Consider the following 9,282-nt stretch of genomic DNA (forward strand, 5'->3'; position numbering starts at 1 on the left):
ATATCAAAACATTTTTCAAAAGTGTGGGCGTAGCAGTTTTGGGCGGTTTGTGGGCGTTAGAGTGGGCGTGGCAACATGAATCGACAAACTTGCGCTGCGTCTATGTCTCTGGAGTCAGTATGCTTAATCTCAACATTCTATCTTTTGTAGTTCCTGAGATCTCGACGTTCATACGGACAGACAGACGGACAGACGGACGGACGGACAGACGGACAGACGGACGGACAGACGGACATGGCCAGATCGACTCGGCTATTGATCCTGATCAAGAATATATATACTTTATATGGTCGAAATCGCTTCCTTCTGCCTGTTACATACTTTTCAACGAATCTAGTATACCCTTTTACTCTACGAGTAACGGGTATAATTATGCTTTGCTGAGGCAAAATTATTAATCTGCTTAGTTTTTTTTATTTTGCAAGATATATTTGAACAGGGGTTGTGATAGGGATCTAGTTTCAAACAGAAACACTATACATATATAATGGCGAAATTAAAGTTACCCGTAACCTTACATTTGTTAAATAAGAGTGACACCTGTTGATAAATAAAATTGCAACGTGTCTTACTTTATTCATGACTTTTAGAATAATAATTATACAAATCCGTGCCATTTATAAGTATAGTATTACAATTACCTTACCATCAATTGTGTTGCATATACATACATATGTACATATGTAGGTGGAAGCAAAAAGTTTACTTCCCTTTTCATTTCTGTTAGAGTATCCAAGTTTTATAATTTCTCGTTCGACAATGAAATGGTGTATCCTGCACTCGCAGCTGCATGCTGACACGATTTTTACCTGCGTTCGTCCTTTCACGATACAGTCAGGGTCAGTGGACACCAGAAAGGAGAGTGGAGAACATCGGGAAAAGCATTCCTCAAAGCGACAAGTAAGCACATGCATAAATGCTGCGTGCGTACACACACTGGCATACATACGATGCTTTGCTGTGTGTGCACATACATGCATACATCCATCCACCTATACATACATATAAGTAAACGAACATACATATGTACATGCATACATTTGTACATTCCAGGGGGCACTGGGGATGCTTCTGTTTCATCACCGTGGATGATCTTGTTTTTTATGTACCTACGTAAGCACATACATACAACGCCGAGTTTTTTGTTTTCGCTTTTTTAATTTTTTTTTCAGGGTGGTGGTGTTCCGACTGCACAAGCAGGCGGAAGGAAGGTGGCAAGGAAAGCCCACTCCGCCCGATTCTCTTGGTCCTGTGCCCAGGACCCAGGTCCCCGGGCCCAGGTCCTTTTCTCCGTTGCTGGTCCCCGTACCCTGTTTTTAACGCACACTTTGCTTTTGCTCTGCACCACCACCAACTTCATTATAATTTTGTCGGGGTAGTTTTTTTTGTTCGCTTATGACGGTTGTTTGCAACGTTGGTTCGGGAATACGCTACGCGGTGGATGGCACATAGAACTGGATTTGCGTGAACTCGAAGGGAATTCAGTTGAGACCAAGCCCAACCATGAGAATGGCACCCCCAAAGTTTTTTGTCGGTCTGTGAAAAATTGGATAAAAAATTCTTGGCAGTTTTAGCATCTGAAATTTCCAGCATTGAATTATGGAAAATCGATTTTTCGGTCTTGCAAAAATGAAAGGACATCTACCCTCGTCACATCGATGTGAATTCAAGCATACATATATACATATGTGCAAATGGCCAAAAGTATGGGCGTTCTTGATTTGTGTACATTTTGCAATTCATCGGACTTATTTATGTAACGATGCTTCTACTTATTAGCGATGCCGCTAGATATTACAACAGCGTTCTGAGCAAATCCGTTTGGCCGTTAATGAAAAGAGACATAATTTCATTAATATTTAGGACGCAAAGAATACTAAATCAAATGTTTGTGGTAGTCACGATCTGCCCCATTCCTGGATAATAATAATTATTTCTTAATAAATACTTATCTGAACGTGAAAAAGGTAGCAAACGTATAAATTAAATATACATACATAAGGATAATTATTGCAATGATGACTTGTATTAAAGCAATACGTTTTTTTTTTAATAAATTTTCATATAGGCATTTTTGAATCACGTTTATAAATACCATGTATTCAAAATAACTATAGTATATAGTAATAATTATATCTGCAGTTATTGATTCTTTCTAAAAAGTCTTTTTCAAATGTAAAAAAGAATTTAAAACAAGATAGAACGAAATAGTTGAGTTCCCCGACTATTAGATACCCGTTACTCAAGTGGAAGTGCAAGCAGCCAATTTTGACATTTTTCTGGCATATTGATGGAAAAAGGAAAAAAATAATTTAATAAAAAGGGAAAGATTCTGATCAAGAATATATATACTTTATATGGTCGGAAACGCTTCCTTCTGCCTGTTACATACTTTTCAACGACTCTAACGGGTATACAAATTCGAGTTAACGCAATGCAGTCGCCGCATAAATCGTATGCATACCTTCGGGCGCCAAAACTACCTTACCTTTGCAATGTTTTTACACCGTTTCTTAACTGCTAATAAAGAAATATATATATATTTGTTTTAACAACAATTTACATTTGGCAAAAATTACATATTGCACAACTACAATTGCTGCAGAAATAAAAATAATTTTTAAAATAAACTTGTGATGCTATGATGTAAAGCTACACTACTTGCGAAATACATTTGAATAAATACATATCCTTTTCAGAAATTTATTATTTTTACGTTTAAAATTTTGTATATGAAATAACTTTTAAAGACAACAACGAAATTTGACAAATAAAGTGTTATTTTATGCCCCGCTCCCAACAACTAAAATTATATATTTATACCCTTTACTAGTAGAAAATTATGTTACAGGTAGAAGAAAGCGTTTACGAACATATAAAGATATTATATTCTTCATCAGGATCACAAGAGGAGTCGATCTAGCCATGTCCGTCTTGTCCATCTTGACGTGGCCATGTCCGTCTGTCCGTATGAACGCCTCGATATCAGGAACTATTAAAACTAGAAAGAGATTAAGCATGCCGATTCCATGCCGAACATAGACGCAACACGAATTTGTTTCCAAATGTTGTCACGCTTACTCTAACACCCACAAACCGACCAACCGAGTCGGGGAACTCGACTATAGCATATATATTATATATATATTATTTTATTCGAATTCAAATCGGTAGCCAGATAGCAGTTCTATTCACACGTCGCGGTCTCCATATTCTTTGCGTTTTCTGATTGCGATTACTTGTGCTTTTAGTGAATTAAAGGAAAAGGTGGCAGAGGTCGCTGAGAGGGGTATCTCAGTCATCGTGTCAGCATCAGAATCACGAACCACGTTAATTGCCTTTGTTTCATTTACCTCGATGCAAACCGGAAATTTACAGGAACTTAATTTGTACGTCGCCTGCCTAACATTTCTATGGGCTGCTGAGATGGCCATCTGGCTAGGGTGTTTGGTGATGGGGGTGCGTTGCGTCGACAACTGTTTGACCTTCCTCTTGTCGTTCGTGCGTGCCGAGATATACGTTTAACTGCGTTAATATCGATGAAGCGAACTTGCTTGCTCCAGCCGGCGTTTTTGCAATCCCATCAAAACGGAAAATTAGGGATGTCTATAAATCGAACCTTTCGAATAGTGATCAGGTGGCACCGCCGAAGTACTGCCATTTGAATGTTATTTAAATACTACTGACGAAAGTCTGTAAGTAAAACAAAACAAGAGAGAACGAAATAGTCGAGTTCCTCGACTAACAGATAGCCTTTACTCAGTTAGTGGGAGTGCAAACAAGAAATTTCAACACTGAGAACAATAAAATATGAAAAATATCGAAAACATTTTTAAAAGTGTGGGCGTGCCCGTTTTGGCTGGTTGTGGGCGTTATAGTGGGCGTGGCAATATTGGTCAACAAACTTGCTTAATCCCAACATTCTAGCTTTTATAGTTCCTGAGATCTCGGAGTGTATACGGACGGACGGACGGACATGTCCAGATCGACTCACCTGTTGATCCCGATCAAAATTATATATACCCATTATAAGGTCGGAAACTCTTCCTTCTACCTCTTACATACTTTTCCAAGTATTAAGTATACCTTTTAAATGTACCTAACTCTATATATCTGTTTCTTTTTTTTTGAAGTGTGTTTTTTTTAGTACAGGTGTTGGGCCGACCTGATCGGACAACTATATTCTAAAATTCCAAGAGGAAAACGGCTTTTGTTATCTGTAATTATCGTTAATAGTAAAGTAAAAGGGTATACTAGATTCGTTGAAAAGTGTGTAACAGGCAGAAGGACGCTTTTCCGACCATGTATTCATATTTTTGTTAGTCTTGTAAATTTCTCTCGATTTGCCAAAAAACTTTTTGCCACGCTTACTAACCTCTAAAGACTATTAGTGTTAAAATATCTCCTTCGCACTTCCACTAGCTGATTAACGGCTATCAGATAGTCGGGGAACTCGACTATAGCGTTCTCACTTGTTTTAAGAATATTATTCCTCTATCTGATAGGCACTACGCATTGCTTCATAAATGTATTACTGTATTGAAATCAAATGTATATTATTACACATTTTAACCGATTATGCTTGAAGAGTTATTTGGCGCAGTCAAATACTTTGCATGATGTAACGATCTAAGGGTGAGCAAAATTTCATATTAACAACCGCATGCCGGCTTTAAATATACGCCAAAACAAAGCAAGACATATGAAGTCGACTATTTCAATTGCAAAAGTTGATCAGAATCATATAGATGTAAGACCTGAATATGATATGATATTACCAATAGACATACAGAAGCCAGCTTCCTGGCTGGTTTAACTTCCATTATCAAAAAAACGGAAAACAATTATCACTCGTGCAGTTTGTGACGGCATCAAAATATGTATAAGTTATTTGAAAATCGAACAAATATCGATTCTAGTAAATATGTAATATATATTCATCGTATTCAAAGGGAAACCCATAATAGGTTCGTGGTGACTGTACCAACTTCTTCCATACGCAGTGTCATTGACATATAATTAATTTCGACATGGTGGCATATTCGCGTTCGATTTGGTTAAACCATAAGACACATTATCCCTTCTCCCATGCCAAAGTGGTCATAAAAACCATAAAGTAACCATTGATTTACTGGAGAGCGTAATTACGAGAAGTATTCTATGCGTTCTGCGACACGTACTGTTCCCAAGCAGCAAATTCAAAATACATGCATCGACATATTATTTGTGCTGGCTGCTGATTTTCTTTTTGCGAATAAGAATTCATTTTCACGAAATCTATTCACGAATCCATCCACCCCCGGTTTTCCCTAAGGCTAACGCAATTGATAGCATTAATTATTAAGACACAAAAGTGTTTACATCTAGGAATACTTGCTTTTGCTTAATCTATATAAGTTATTTTTGCTCCCAAATAATAAAATCTAGTAATACATGCATGTATTGTGTACTTTACATATACATATGTATATATGGACATTCTACAGTTTTAATCAAAATTATTAACTTTTATGTGTTTATCGCAAAATATAAATTATTTATTAATGCTTATAAGGAAAGATATTGAAAGTTAAAATTTTTTCTTTCACCTAACTTACCCTTATAGAATTGTAACGCTGCTAATGTCGAATTATTTTAATAAAATTTCGACAATATACTATGTCATTAATTTTCATAATTAGTAAATCAGTGGTGGGCATCATTTGTTAAGTTTTCATTAAAATCATCAACTATTACTGTAGGTCGGATAGTCGAGAAGAAGCAATTATCAAATTATTGTTAGGTCAGTCTAGTTTTGAGTATCTACTTTCTTGTATCCACGAAAAATAACCATTTTACAGGCATATTTGGAATCGGGTACCAAATACTCTGGAATGAAGTTTAAGACGAACATGGCACCATTGAACCACTGCACCATGGCACAAAGTCCACTGAACAAAACATATTTCACGGAAATTAAATTAATTATAAATCGTTAAATGGATAATTATGCTGGCAGTTCTGGTCAAGGCGGCAGGAATTCTGATGAGATTTAACTACCTAATCTGCAGTCAACCCCTACCAAATTGTATGAAGGACATCGTTTCCGTATTAATTGTTTTTGAAAGAGCTTTGAATTTAGAAATTGGGGTGGCAGCCGTGGTTCCATATAGGTGTTTGACATCCGTAATTAGGAATATAAGAACAGATATAGCCCGCATAGATTTATTTTCGCATTAATTTGGGATAAGTCGTTTCTTAACTTGGCACTTAACGAATTCAATTGGAAATCTAAAAATTTATGCCGCTCAATTGTTGCCTTTTTGCCCGTATGGACCACGGATTTATTTTAGCTCTGGAATAAAATTTATCACATCCGGATGGTAGAACTTCAGAACTATAATCATTACTTGGCTTAGACAACGTATTTTGTCTTATGAACTATAAAAACCAGAGAGAACGCTGTAGTCGAGTTCTCCGACTATCGGAACTATATGTAAAAGTGTGTATAGGCGGCTTCGAGTAGGCGTTGCCAAACTTTTGTTTAGCATATCAATAGAAATTAGAAAGGCAATCAATAAACTGAAATAATTTCAACATATTTTTCTAAACAGTTGGCGTGCTAGTTTTATGGGATTTAGGGCGTTAAAATGGGCGTGGTAAACAGTTTTTTGGCAAATCAATAGAAATTTATAAGACCAATAAAATATGAAAAAATATCTAAACATTTTTTTAAAGTGTGGGCGTGCTCGTTTTGGCCGGTTGTGGGCGTTAGAGTGGGCGTGGCAAAATTGGTCAACAAACTTTCTTAATCCCAACTTTCTAGCTTTTATAGTTCCTAAGATCTTGACGTGGCCATGTCCGTCTGTCCGTATGAACGCCTCGATCTCAGGATCTATAAAAGCTAAAATGTTGAGAAGCATGCAGCTTCCAGAGCCATAGATGGAGCGCATTTGTTTCCAAGTGTTGCCTCTAACGCCCACAAACCGCCCAAAGCTGCCACGCCTACACTTTTGAAAAATGTTTTAATTTTTTTTTGTTATTAGATTTCAACACGCGCACTCTAACGCCCACAAACCGACAAAAACTGTCAGAGTTGAAATTTCTGCTTCGGACTTTCATTAGCTGAGTAGTGGGTATCAGATAATCGGGGAACTCGACTATAGCATTCTCTCTGTTAAAATCTGTTCTTTCTATTACAGGAGTTGTGGCGGCCTGATTGGACAACTATATTTTAAAATTCCAAGAGGACAACTAATATAGCAAACATTACGGTTTCATTTCTTTTAATTAATAGTCTTCTGTGCGGAGTAGCATTTTTTCATTCCACTACGGCTTTTCTTTTGTAAAATGTATAAGAATATAATTTTTCTAGCTGCTAGGTACTACGCATTGCTTGATAAATGTATCAAAATCTAACGTATATTATTTCACATTTTCACTGATTATATGGCGCTCTCAAGAACTTTGCACGATGTAAGCATCTAAGGGATAGCAACATTTTAATCCAATATTTGCGGATGCTTCAAAGGTGTTCATGCATAATTTGAAGAACCTATGTACGAATGCCGGCTTTGTTTATAAGTCTTATTTACTTTCATTCGCTACAAAAAAAACGACCAATTCAGATTTTAGAAAAATTTTAATATAGTGCTTTCTGATTATCTTTAAGACTGGAGTCTGGGATCTGTTGAGATTTACATTTCTATACCTTACCTATGGAAATGGCATACTCGTTGCCCAAAAGCAGCTGTCCCTTCCGATAACGAAGTATAAATATGTAAAATTATTTTAAATTCATTCAGAAAGAGTCAAACAAAAGGCCGTCCATTCATCTAACGCCAGTTAAGGTGTGTTTGCCATAGAAGATACGAAAAATATGTATAAGTAAGGAATGGGCATACGTATTTGATTTATTAAAGTATTGATTGATCAAACGTTATTTTTTTAAGATTCTTTGATAAGTTGATATTTTAATGCACTATATGCACTTTATATGTATATTATTGCGGTAATAATTTATTATTGTAAACTGATAGATCAGATGCTTCTGCTTTAAAAGCTAAAGGTTGTTAAAATTTAAAAAATATCAAAATTTTGTTAGCTTATTGATAGAAAATGGCAAATAAATCAATAAAATACATCAACTCAGAACATTTTTGAAAAGTGTATGCGTAATAGTTTTGGGCTTGTGGGCTTTAGAGTGGACAAAAATGTTTTTGGCATATCGAATGAAATTGGCAAGACAATTAATAAAATGACAGACGTGACCAGATCGTCTCTGGTGGTGATTCTGATCCAGAATATACATATATTTAATAGAGTCGGAAATACTTTCTTCAACTTGTAACATAATTCAAAGAATATAGTTATAACTTCGTGATATAGGAATTGGTTAGTTTGGTTTCAGAAGTTTAGAAGACATTCATCCTCATGCCGTTTTTTTTTTTTATCCTGTTTCTATAAATTTGTTTTGAGAATCATCTGCTGAGTCAAATAGGATTTTATTTATTTCGTGTATATGTAGTTGTCATACAATCTCTGTCGCTACGTGATCGTAGTCCACATCCCGATGTTCTATTCTTTATACCGTCAACCTACGTATCTTTTAATTTATTCATGCGATTGGTCAAAATATACAGTTCATGAATGCGGGTAAGAAAGTGAATCTTTTAGCCAAGAAACCAAATCACTTGACTTTAAATTATGGTACAAACAGTAAATTTAACCGACCTGAGGTATCACAGTATTAATCCTAAAGGGTTCAAATAATCCAGTTGAAATAGCCCTCTCGTCAATGAAAAAGAGAACAATCGTCGTATCACATCAATAAATTGTCGGATGGCCAACTTAAAAGTGTCGGGCCACATGCCGAGAACATAACAAAGAAAAAGACCTCAACTTTGAAAACAGAAAACAAGAAAAAATGTGGAAGACGAATTTATACCCGTTACTCGTACAGTAAAAGGGTATACTAGATTCGTTGAAAGTATGTAACAGGCAGAAGGAAGCGTTTCCGACCATATAAAGTATATATATTCTTGATCAGGATCAGTAGCCGAGTCGATCTGGCCATGTCCGTCTGTCCGTCCGTCTGTCTGTCCGTATGAACGTCGAGATCTCAGGAACTACAAAAACTAGAAAGTTGAGATTAAGCATACAGACTCCAGGGACATAGACGCAGCGTAAGTTTGTCGATTCATGTTGACAACTTTTTACCACGCCCACTCTAACGCCTACAAACCGCCAAAAACTGTCAGTGTTAAAGACTCTCCTTCGCACTTCCACTAGCTGAGTAACGGG

This window comes from Drosophila teissieri, chromosome 4, assembly GCF_016746235.2.
Source record: "Drosophila teissieri strain GT53w chromosome 4, Prin_Dtei_1.1, whole genome shotgun sequence".
Classification (NCBI taxonomy): Eukaryota; Metazoa; Arthropoda; class Insecta; order Diptera; family Drosophilidae; genus Drosophila; species Drosophila teissieri.